The following is a 12,647-nucleotide window of genomic DNA, read 5'->3' on the forward strand; positions in this document are numbered from 1 at the left end:
AGCAGACACTACTGGGACACTCAAAGTAAGCACAACTATAGAGCTAGGCAATTACTTGGTGTGTTAATATACTAGAACTGTATCAACAAAACACCACAGATTGGGTGGATTAAACAACAGAAATTAATTTCCTCAAAGTTCTGGAGGCTGAGCGTCTGAGATCAAGGTTGTGGCAGGGTTGATTTTATTCTGAGCGTTTTTTCCTTGGTTTGCAGATGGCCTCCTCCCACTTATTTCTTGTCTTCACATGGTCTTTCCTCTGTGCTCATGCATCCCTAGTATCTCTTTGTGTGTCTAATTTTTTTTCTTCTTATAAGGACACCATAAGATTGAATTAGCACCACCCTACTGGTCTCATTTTAACCTAGTCACATCTTTAAAGTTTCTATCTCCACATACAATCACATGCTAACATGCTAGGGGTTAAGGCTTAAACATAAGAATTTTGAGGACACAATTCAGATCATGATACCTGGTTTCCTCACACAATGTGGAAAAACAATAGTTAAATTGATTAAGAAGGTAAATGGTAAAAATATTCTGTAAGAGACTTATTCTGATAAGCATAGAAGTCCATCAGTTCCTGGGGAATAGACTACGATACAGGTGCATTTGCTCTGGATAGAAGAGCAGATAAAAGCCATAAGATTTAAATATTTCCAGGTAGGACATCAGGGAAATTATCCCCACATTAAACTCCCAAGGTGCCTTGGATAATTATGTCAGCCATGAGTTACAAACAGTGAATCTAATAAATGAAAACAACTTCATTTATTTAACAATTTGCCTAAGGTGTAGTCCTCTAAGAAAAAATTTAAAGCTGAACACAGAAAATTATATTTATTTCACTTTATTTGAAGAACAGTCTACACACTATATTTTGCTATAAAAATGCTTCACTATTAAACTGGATCATGCTTCACATGCTATAGGTCTAAGAACAAAAATTTATTTCTTTTAAAAAATGTTTAACTGTTGTTTTCTAAAGTCATTATGACAAAAGAATCACTTGTTTCTATGCATTTTCAAGTCAGTCACTCAAGTGAACTTCATTATTTTCAGCTTTATTGAGGTAAAACTGACAAAAATTGCATATATTTAAAGTGTACAATGTGATGTTTTGATATATATTTACATGGTGAAATAATTACTACAATAAAGCTAATTAACATATCCCTCACCTCACAGTTACCTTATTTTGTTTTTTAGTGAGAACAATTAAGACTTATTCTTTTATCATAGAATTGTACACTTGAGCAAGTCCATCAGTGCCATTTTTTCAACATGTTCAGAAAATGGTTAGATTTTTTAACAACAAAGTATTTTTAATTCAGGTATGTACATTGTCTTATTAGACATAAGTGTTATTGCATACTTAATAAACTACAGTTTAGTGTAAACATAACTTCTACATGTGCTGGGAAAGCAAATATTTGTGTCACCCACTCTACTGTGATGCTCTTTACTGTGGTGGTGTGGAAGTGAACCTGCAATATCTCTGAAGTGTGCCTGTACCTCTGTACATCAAAACTGTGGGAACTGAAATAACAATATAGAATCATGACAAAGGGAAATCAAGCTGGTTTATGTTCCTAAAATGTTAAACAGTATCTAGAATGTGAATTAAGTCAAGTTATCCTCCATATAAAGACAAAAAATAATAGACATTTCAAAGCATCAGGGAATATAGTAGCATGTTGGCAAGTCTTCTGAATAACAAATTTAAATAACCCTTAATATACATAATGAGAAGCTATCTTGATGAACAGGCATTAGTCATTGCAGTGTCAACATAGGAAATGCAATGCACCATTTTTGTAACAGATTCTTTAGTTCTAGAAGGTTATTTTGCCAGATAAGAAATACTTCAAATATGACGAGTACAGGGCATTATGCTGACATTATAGCTTTTGGGTATGTTTATTTGACCAAGACCTGAAGATATTGGCTCTAGAATAGAAGTTCCTTCTGCTCACTCCTCCACTCATGATCGCTCTTCTAAAAATGAGTCTCTGAAATCATCCAGTGCTGATGTGCTAGGTAACTCTATGTTGTTTATGATATTTGGCCTGTCTTATCCACCTCTACCTGTGATTAGCTGGCTGAAAGTATCTTGCTCAAATGATTTCTCATATGGCTACAGGTCAATCTCTGTTGCCCCCTTAAGGGCCATTTTCTTGAGACAAAAGTGTTTGTATGTGGCTTTAACTGTTCATAGCAGATAGGTGTCAATTCTCAAATACAGGTACCCTCCTTCCCTGGGCACATGTTGCATGTTTCCATGTTTGCCGTAGATATTCTACACTTAAGTCTTTTTAACAACACTGTTGCAATTTGCTAGCTCTTCTCAATAAAGTTTATCAATATTTCAGTAGGGTCCTAAAACAAAAGATAAAATAAATCCCCCTATGATGGGAGGTCACACTTGGCTAGATTATTACAGTGCTCAGGTATTTAGTCAAATAACAGTGTGAATGTTGCTGTGAAAGTATTTTGAAGATGTGATTAACATTTGTAATCAGTTAACTGTAAGTAAAGGGGGTTACTTCCCATTCTTCAATCGAGGTATTTCAGCTTCTCGATTTCAAATATGAAATATCTGTTGAACCTGGCTGGCATGGCTCAGTGGTTGAGCATCGGCCTAGGATCCAGGAGATCTCGATTCCATTCCCAGTCGGGCACATGCCAGAGTTGCTGGCTTCATCCCCAGTAGGAGGCATGCAGGAGGTGGCCAACCAAAGACTCTCTCATCATTGATGTTTCTATCTTTCTTTCTCCCTCTCCATTCCTCTCTCTAAAATCATTTAAGACATATTAAAAAACAAACAAACTTACCTATGGGAAAATCCTTAAAAAAAAAAAAGATATGTGTTGGGGAGTGGGTGGAGTTTCCACACTTGGCTCTGAAAATATACGCACCTCTATATTCACTCCCAAAATTTACCTAAGCCACTCCTTCTTGTAATGAATGATTTTGAATATTTACTCTGCTCTGACTTAAGCATCTATGCCCCATCCTTTTTAATGCATTTTAGGTGTGAAATTCTTCAAGGTTCTTTGTTCCAGCCATTCAGGATGAACTGTCTAAGCCAGTCTCCTGACACCTTAAACATCTAGTTCTTTAAAAGTTAAAAAATAAATAAATAAATTCTGAACATTTTCCATTTGTTAGGAGAGCACACAGAGCTTTTAGACACAAGTTCAAATACCTCAACCACTTGCATTTATTTTTAATTGTATATTTCCCTTAAGATAATTCCCTCAGGATGATGTTTAACAAACTGATGTTTTAGCTCAATCATATATTTTTTAATAGTGAAACATACTGCCTTTTTTTCTTTTTTTCTTTATTCATTACAAATCATGTTATTTGAAATGACTTGGTTATTTGAAGCTGCTATCAGAAAAAATAGCTTTTTTTTTTCTATGCCTGTGATCACAAGTACCTTTCACTGAGCACATTTCATAACCAATTATTCAAACCAGTTATTCATTGTTTCTGTTTCCTAAGGTTATAACTAATTTACTCAAATATTGTCATCATCATTTTTTATTCTTTCATTTTCATGTCTGATGCACATCTTTAATAACCTTACATTCTTTTGGTTTAATATTTTTATATACTTGAAGTTCTTATTAATTGTATGGCTTTGTCTGACTTATAAATTGGTGGGTAATTTATTAACAGATGTATATGGAGGCTAAAAGAAATTTAATTCCTATACATACCTTTATCTTTAAAATAATCTTTGCTCTATGTATGTGTGTGTTTTATCTTCATTTTCTTAAAAAATCTCTCCACTGCTTGTTGACTGGTATAAATATTTTTCTATGTATACTCCTTTTAGAAAACACACACACACACGCATGTCTTGCTTTCCCACCATCATTTATGATTTTGTTTCTTTTGAGTATGTCTTAAAACGCTAATTTTCCAAAAATAGTTAGGTACCTTAAATCCATTCATTGTTCTTCAGTTTATATTTTTCTTTTATTTCTTAGGTTTGCATATAAAAATCTGCACATTAATTTACTTTATTATTTTATTTTTACAAGTTCTAGTGTAATATTTGACTTGCCAACAAATCTCAGTTATTTGAAAATAAAAGAACAACTACATCTCTAAATTCAAACTTTCCAATGGAATATAGTGCATGCTGTTCCCAGTTGGACATTGTAATGTCCCAACAATATTAATGTGGAAGCTTTCCAGTGGTAGAATTACTAGAATTACCCTAGCTCTTTCTTTGGTTTCTGGCTGCCAGAACTCTGTCTACCCCACACTGTACTTCGATTATGTGCACAGATCATTATTGCCATTTTGCCATCTGATTGTATAAAGCATTTCATTCTCTCTGCTGTTATAACTAATCCATCCCTGCTTTGTAGCACCAGATGGTAGGCATCCACAGCCAGTCCTAGTTAATCTGCAAACATTCTCCATGCATACTCTATTTTTATTAGCATTTGCAAGACCTTGGAAAAAGAAATCAACTTTGCAGAACCTACCATGCAACAACCTGCAATGTAAAACTAAGTGTGCTAATTAAGAGATTGCATTGATTATCAGAAATTTATTTTGATTTGCTAGCCAAAAGTTTAGACATTTAAAATATAATCCACAGGATTCTAAGGGATACATTTCTGGACACCTATATAAATTTTTATATACTATAAAAAAACTATGTGATGTTGGGAAGAATCTCTGTCTTCATATCAAATGCGTTCCTATCCACTATTGAAATAGCAGAAGGCATCTCCCTTATCTGTCTATCCATCATCAATGCTTGCTCTAGGTGCCACTTGCTTCCCTATTTGCCTTTTATGCTGTTAAGCTCTCTTAGCAGTATCCTGAGGTTGATGATCCTGAAACTTAGACAATCATATTGAAGTTCTCCAATGGTTTTGCTACTATTGCTGCTGCTGATACAAAAGACACACTGATTGCAATAACTTTTAGTGGGTTAATACTAGTGTAAATCCATGTTATCTGTGGTAGCTCATGACAGCCTCTTTGGGGCCAAAAAGATAAGACAGTAAGACACAAAATATATGTGTCTCAAATAATATAAGTACACAAGATGATGCAGCAAGAAATTATTTTGTGTGGTGCTAAACAGACTCTTTTTGTTCCTCCCCCTAGGGAAGTGAGTATTTCTAAGAATTGAGGATATGCAAGCATGATGCCATAGCAGGAGAGAGGTGGGTGTGGGGACATATAGGAAAAATGAGAGTGGGCTAGGAGGAAAACCAGGAGAACATGGTGTCCTCAAAATAACATAAAGAATGTTTTCCAAAAATGAGAAATAATTATTAGGTTTAGCAAAGAGTTGATTATTTTTTAAATAAAATAATGTGGATAAAAGCATTATTAGATTGATTCCAATAGAAAGTAAGAGGAAAAGAATTGGAAACAATTGCTATACTCAACATTTCATACAAATGTTACAGTAAAGAAAAACAAAATTGGTACCTGAAGAATGATGTGAAAGCAAAAGATTTTCTCATAATGAGAATATAAGAGCACATTTGTATTTTGGTGAAGCCAATACAATTTTTTTTAAAAAAAAGAAGAATTAATACAGGAAAGCAACAGACAGATTGCTCAAGTCATTACTCTAAACTGGTGGGGGGAGCTAGGATCTCATGCACAAATAGAAAGCTGGTCTTCAATGGTGCTAAAGAGCTCTTCCATAGTAATAATGAAGGCAGAGCAAATGGCCACAGAAGCAGACAGGTGGATAGATTTAGGGAAAGGCAGTTGTGGAAATTTTGTGGGTGGGGGTTTTGCTTCTATTTCCTCCATCAAGTAGGAAACAACATTACAGGCTAATTGAGAATAGGTGGGAGAAGTCAAAAGTTTGAGGAGAGAGGAAAAAATATAAAGTAATCTTGGATATACATGGGGGAATGAGTGCACTAAAGAAATGCAGTCCAGAGGCTGGTGTTCTCATCTGTCTGGATTTTTTTTTCCTCAAGTACATACTGACAGTCCTGGTGGGATTAGAGGATCATTGCTGTCAGGAAATATATATAAATAATATATATATATATATATAAATACACATACATATATATATATAAATATATATTATATATATATATATAGAGAGAGAGAGAGAGAGAGAGAGAGAGAGGGAGGGAGATTGAGCTGGAAAAGTGGCTGGTAGTGTGAGCACACTGAAATCCTTGAAGTTGAGAGTATGGAGAGATTGCAATTATTGATCGTGGAAGGACTGCGGTTATGACCAAAGGACGTTAGGTCAAAGAATTGAAGATTAGCTTTCAATGGGTCATCAACATGAAACTTGAAATCACCAAGAATTCTATCCTGCTCCTTCGATGTTATACTAGCCCAGGTAATCAACATTATACTCTGCATAGACTATTTAAACTTGCTTCCTAAATTATTTTCTGGGATTCAGTTTTTCTTCTTCTCAAGCTATTTGCTAGAATACACACAGTGATTATTTTCTTGATACATTCACTGCCTTCTTTCTGAGACACATATATGAGACACAGTCGTTTCTGCGGGTCCACCTTTCTCAACCCAAATGCTCTAATTGTTTACCTTGGGATTTCTAAAAGTGGAACAAGATGCCCCAAACAGCCTGGGAGGATGCTTTGAAACATAGTTGCCAGAGGACCCAGGAGTGTAGACTTCTCTGATGCCTCTCTGATTTTGAACGATGGAATCTAAACCCACTCTTGTGTCCCGGCAAAAACCGCCTCAACAGACCTGATTTAATCTCCAGTGAGAGCTCAAGAAATAATTACAGCAGGCATTATGCACCAAGCTAGAAGGAGAGGAGAAGGGGCCAAGGCACTTTTTTCTGAGCCCTCCCACTACTGAGTTTCTTGTTTCCTCTCCAGAACCTATTTTCTAGGTTCCAGAGAGAGAGCATCTTTAGAGCAGAGATTAATACCTGTTCTGCCTTAGCTGCCCAGGAGCCACCAAGGCCCAGGTTGGTTATGGCACAGCCCCTGAAGCCCCTGGGTATGTGCATGATAGATGACTGACAACAGTTTAGTTTCCTAATCTCAAGGATGGGGGGAAGCAAGACTTCCACAGAAATCTTCAGCAGGTTAAGGTTGAATTGACTTGAAGTTATTTGCATGATTACTGTGAGCAGAGAACTTGTGTTTGAGCCCCACTGAGACTCTTTAAAGCAGAAGATAGCATAAGCCTATCTCTCCTCCCCTCTTCAGTGTTTCCTTACCCGCCTCAGGCATCAGAGTGTGCACAAAGCCAACTTCATTTATTTTCAACAAGGAAGAAGAGACTTTAAAGCAGGGGAACAGTCTTAGCGTTGTCTGCATTGCCATAACCTTTCATCAGAGCCTGGACTTCGGAACCTCAGCTTGAGGATTCTGGCCCAAGGTCCCAGGCTCTTCCCAAGTCCTTAAATTTCTTTATTATGGTTGTTCATGGTTTTAAAAATCCAGAACAGATTATTTGGTTTTAATACTTAATACTTTTGGGGGATTATTTTGCTTTATTTACAAGGGAGTACAAGATCTCATCTCTGGAAGTCCTCACAGACCCCTTCTGAACATTCTTCCTACATTCTCTGTAATCCATCTTTATGGGTTTTGCACTTGTGGTTTTGTTGTGGGTGTTTTTTTTTTTTCCATGGGTGAGCCATTCCCAACACACATCACCTGTCCACTGCCTGCAAATTGCAGCTCATACTGAAGGTGTCAACTTATGCTTCACTATTATAGAAAACTTTCTAGGCAAGGTGAGCTCTCCTTGCTCTCTAGTTTCTGCACTATCTTAACACTCATCGTCCTTATTGTAATTTAATGTAAAATTCCATTTCTGCTACTGGTTTCTCAGTGTTCACGCACAACAGGGGTCTGTCTTCTTGACCGCAGTATTTCCTATGCTTAGCGCACAGCTCCTGACGCATAGTTCCCACTTTAAAAATGTTCAATAAATGAATTACATGGATCAATAAATAACTGATTCAGCTTTTTTATTTTATGACAAGATTGTTAAATTTTTATACCTGAATTGCTGAACTCCATGTCTAGCCTTTCATGTCCAACTTCCACTGAAATTGTTGGCAAGATTGTTGCCTTACACTCCCCATAGAGATATTTAGTGAAACGGTTATTTTATATTTTATTGCACTCTAATTCATTCCCTTCACCCTTGGTCTCAAGCACAAATTCTAGGAAGATAAGCATGTTTTGCAATCATTTTACTTCATTCTTTAGTTCTTGTTACTTTTATTCCTAATTGCCAAATCAAATTTTCTATAATTTCTATAATTTACAAGTCTAATCATTATATTTTTCTAACAGCTGGGTATATTTGAAACTATTAACATTTTGGCTATAAATATACACAGATATGTGTCTACTTTTTACAAAACAGTGCTGTCAAAAATGTTGTCTCTCTACCTAAAGCAATGCAATGTTCTTATAGTCCTTTCATTTTCAATGAGGGCTCAGATTATCTCTATATGAACTTATTTTATTTTATATAAAATTTATTTCATTTAAAAATGTTATTTTATGTTAAAGCTTACTTCATGTAAAATTTTCTTTTATGCAAACTCATCTTTTAAAGTGTTTTATTAGAAAAATAACATTTTATAAAAGTCTTTCAAGAAAAAATATAACAATATACCATCATAATCCTCCCAAAATTAATGAAGTGCCTAAAACAGCTTTGATAATGATGATTGAAGCACACAGTTTCAAATGCTGTGAATCAAATCATAAACTACATCTTTTGAAGAGTGGCCAAGTGGGGAGCAATGAATGATAAATGGATGTTTTGAGTGTAGTGTTTTCCATGCATCTGGCCATTCAGGTTACTTGTATATCTAATTTACTTTCATTATAGTAAAAATATTTTTATTTTACAGTGTTTGAAATTATATATATTCTTTTTTAAATTCAAAGACTATTTTTCTGAAATAAAAGAAATTTGTGAATGTGTTATGTTTATTATTTGCTTTATAGATTATAGTATACACTAATAAAATCATAAATGCTTTTAATTATTCTTTTTTTAACACATAAGAAAAACTCTCACATGAAATTTTTGTTGTTTTCTTTTTTTAATCATCAATATCTTTAGCCATTGGAGAACTCAGTCTTACTGCCTTCAAGTATGTCTCAAAACCAGAAATGCAACATAAGCCTGATGTCTTAATACTTGATGTTTTACTAAACCCTTTTAAAAGATGTAGAATACCAATTCCAGGACTACTATTATCATTGAAAGTCACTCAAAGAAATACTCTTAACTTTTTTTATTTTTTAAAAACTGTTTTCAAAAATCATTTTTCAAACAATACTTCCTACATATTACTATATCAGACAAAATATTGAGTGTACTAACTTGTTGGAGAAACAAATACACAAGTTGGCACACGCCAAAAAACAAAACAAAGCAAAAACATTACAGAAATGTTTTATATGACAAAGCATATACTATATTCCATTTTCTTCTAGATTATCTATACATTTATCTCAACAAAGATACCATTGTTTTAAACATTTTGAAGACTTGCTTTAAAATTGTACCCCAAGCTAGCATAAAAAAATCTCTTAAGAATCTATCAATGCTTTTTGTAAACATCTCTTTTTAGATGAATGTCGGTGTTGCTTACTTAAAACAGTAAGCTTAATCACTAGGGTTAGCTTATGTAACTTCCACTGTGTATATACTTTTTTAATTTATCTTTGTTGTTGAGAGTATTACAAGTGTCCCATTTCCCCCACCAATTGACCTCCTCCACTTTGCTCCCTCCCCCTCCCCAGGCCTTCACCCCATTATTGACTGTGTCCATGGGTTATGCATATATGCATATAACTTCTTTGGTTAATCTCTTCCCACTCTCCACCCTCTTCCCTCTTTCCTCTGAGATATGATCGCATGTTGCATGCATCAGTGTCTCTGGATCTATTTATCTTGTCAGATTCTATTGTTCATTAGCTTCCTCTTAAAGAAGAACCTTCAACTTTTCCTGTAGTGCTGGTCTGGTGGTGATGAACTCCTTTAGCTTTTTCTTATCTGTGAAGCTCTTTATCTGACCTTCAGTTCTAAATGATAGCTTTGCTGGGTAGAGCAATCTTGGTTATAGTTCCATGTTTTTCATCACTGAATATTTCTCGCCACTCTCTTCTGGCCTGCAAGGTTTCTGTTGAGAAATCAGCTGACAGTTGTATGGGGGCTCCCTTATAGGTAACTAATTGCTTTTCTTTTGCTGCTTTTAAGATTGTCTCTTTGTCTTGAACCTTTGGCATTTTAATTATGATGTGTCTTGTTGTGGGCCTCTTTGGGTTCCTCTTGTTTGGGACCCTCTGTGCTTCCTGGACTTGTAAGTCTATTTCTTTCCCCAGATAGGAGAAGTTTTCTGTCATTGGTTTTTCAAATAGGTTTTCAATTTCTTGGTCTCTTTTTTCCCCTTCTGGTACTCCAATAATAAGAATGTTGGGCCTCTTGCATTTGTCCCAGAGGCTCTTTATACTATCTTCACATTTCTGGATTCTTTTTTCTTTTTGCTCTTCTGGTTGGGTGCTTTTTGTTTCCTTATGTTCCAAACTGCTGATTTGATTCTCAGCATCCTCTACTCTACTGTTGATTCCCTGTAAATTATTCTTCATTTCAGTTCCAGTAGCCTTCATTTCAAATTGCTACTTTATTATGTCATTGATTTTCTCAGTTATTTCCCTAATAGTCTGCTTAAACATCCTTATAAACAAAATTCTGAACTCTATATCTGTTAGCTTGCTTGGATCTATTTCACTTAGTTCCTCTTCTAGAGATTTCTTCTGTTCTTTCCTTTGTGACATGTTTCTTTGCCTCCACATTTTGGCTACTTCCACATGTTTGTTTCTATGTATTAGGAAGAGCTGCTATGTCTCCTAGAATTGGTAGAGTGGCTTTGTGTAGTAGGTGTCCAGTGGCTCAGCCTCCCCAGTCACCTGAGCTGGGCCTTCTAGGTGCTCCCCTGTGTGGGCTGTGTGCAGTGTCCTGCTGTAGTTGAGCCTTGGTTGCTGTTGGTGTCCCTGAGAGGAATTGCCCCCCAGGCCAATCGGCTGTGAGGACCAGCTGCAACTACAGCCAGAGAGCTGCTGTGCTGGAGACACCCCTATGGATCAGGATTTACTTCAGTGGGGCTTTGTTGTTCACCAAGTGCACCCCTTGAGTGTCACTCGTGGCTGTGGTAGGGTTGTAATCCAGTGTGGTCAAGTCTGACCACCAGGTGCACTGTGTCTGGGGCCTCCCGGGAGGTGCAAAGTCAGCCTGTGCCATTGCCTTGCCCAGGGCCACCCAGCATGAGCTACACAGCAAACCATAGTTGGCTGCTACTTGTGCGGGGCTTGGAGGTGTCCAGGAGAGGCCACGCTATGAGCCAATGCAGCTGCCGCTAGTGCCAGGCCTGGGGCCACTTATCGAGCTGTATGGGGCACCCTGCTGCTTGTTTGAGAGATTTTAGGAAAGTCCTAAGCGTGAGGCTCGAGAGGCCACTTGCACAGAAAAGCCCCTGGAAATGGCCTGGATGAGCTGCAGGCGGGGAGGGGCGGGGCCTCCGGGAATCACGGGGCGGGGCCAAAGGTGTGAGTCAGGTGCTGGCGAGTCAAATATGGCGCCTGCCTGCCGGCTGTGTGCGGGGAGGACTCGCCAAAGGAGCAATGGCCTCTGCCAGCCCTTCTGCCTGGGAGGAAGCTGCCCCTCCACCTCTCACCCCAATTTCAGGCAGGTTAGTTCCTCCCCGAGTGTCCCAGGTTTCGGTCAAGCTGTTGCCTGGCCCGGGGGCTTGGAGGGAGCGTGTCCGAGTGAGTCCGTGCCGGGCCCTTTAGAGGAGCTGCTGGGGCTCCCGCAGCCTCCACAACCCTCAGGGACAGTCCCTGCTGGTTTCACAGCTGAAGGTGTGGGAAAGTCTCTTCTGGCCCTGGAGCCCTGGGCTGGGGGCCTGCTGTGGGGCTGGGACCCCTCACTCCTCTGGGAAACCGCTTCCACTGAGATTCCCTCCCAGGCTTAAACCATGACACCGGTGTGGGCCCGCGGCCACGTCTCTGGGATTCAGCCCCAACCAGCCCGAGTCCCTGCCCCTCCTCCCGGTCTCACTCCTTCAGGTCCCTGGTTGTGGGGCTTCTGTGCAGCCAGATCTCAGGAGGCTCTGAGTGCTGGTGGTTCTGTATTTTAGTTGTGATTTTGATGTGGTTGCAGGAGGCGGTGGGTGCAGCTGTTACCTACGCCACCCTCTTGTTTCTCTCCCCACTGTGTATTTTAATGGATATGACATTATATGGAGACAGACTTTCTCTATTAAAGCTTTAAGAAAAAAACATGACAGTCTTTTGTTTCCATTTTCAAAGAAAATATTCCAATTTGTAGTTTCAGAAATGAGAGCATAATTTAAAAATATTTAGAATTAACACCTTCTCCCTCAATGGGGATAATGCATTTTTACTATAAGTTTGAAAATTCTTATAAATCAAAAATCATTAGTTTTATAGAAGCTTTATACTTACAAATTGGTCATTTAGTAAGATAATTAAAAGCATCAAGTTGAAAATTGGAAAGAATATCAAGAAGTTTTTAAATTTGTTATTGTTTATTTGTCTTATTAGAGAAGTCTAATTGGTAATAAAATTTAAATAGTCTGAAATCAAGAAAT

This window comes from Miniopterus natalensis, chromosome 2, assembly GCF_054644295.1.
Source record: "Miniopterus natalensis isolate mMinNat1 chromosome 2, mMinNat1.hap1, whole genome shotgun sequence".
NCBI lineage: Eukaryota > Metazoa > Chordata > Mammalia > Chiroptera > Miniopteridae > Miniopterus > Miniopterus natalensis.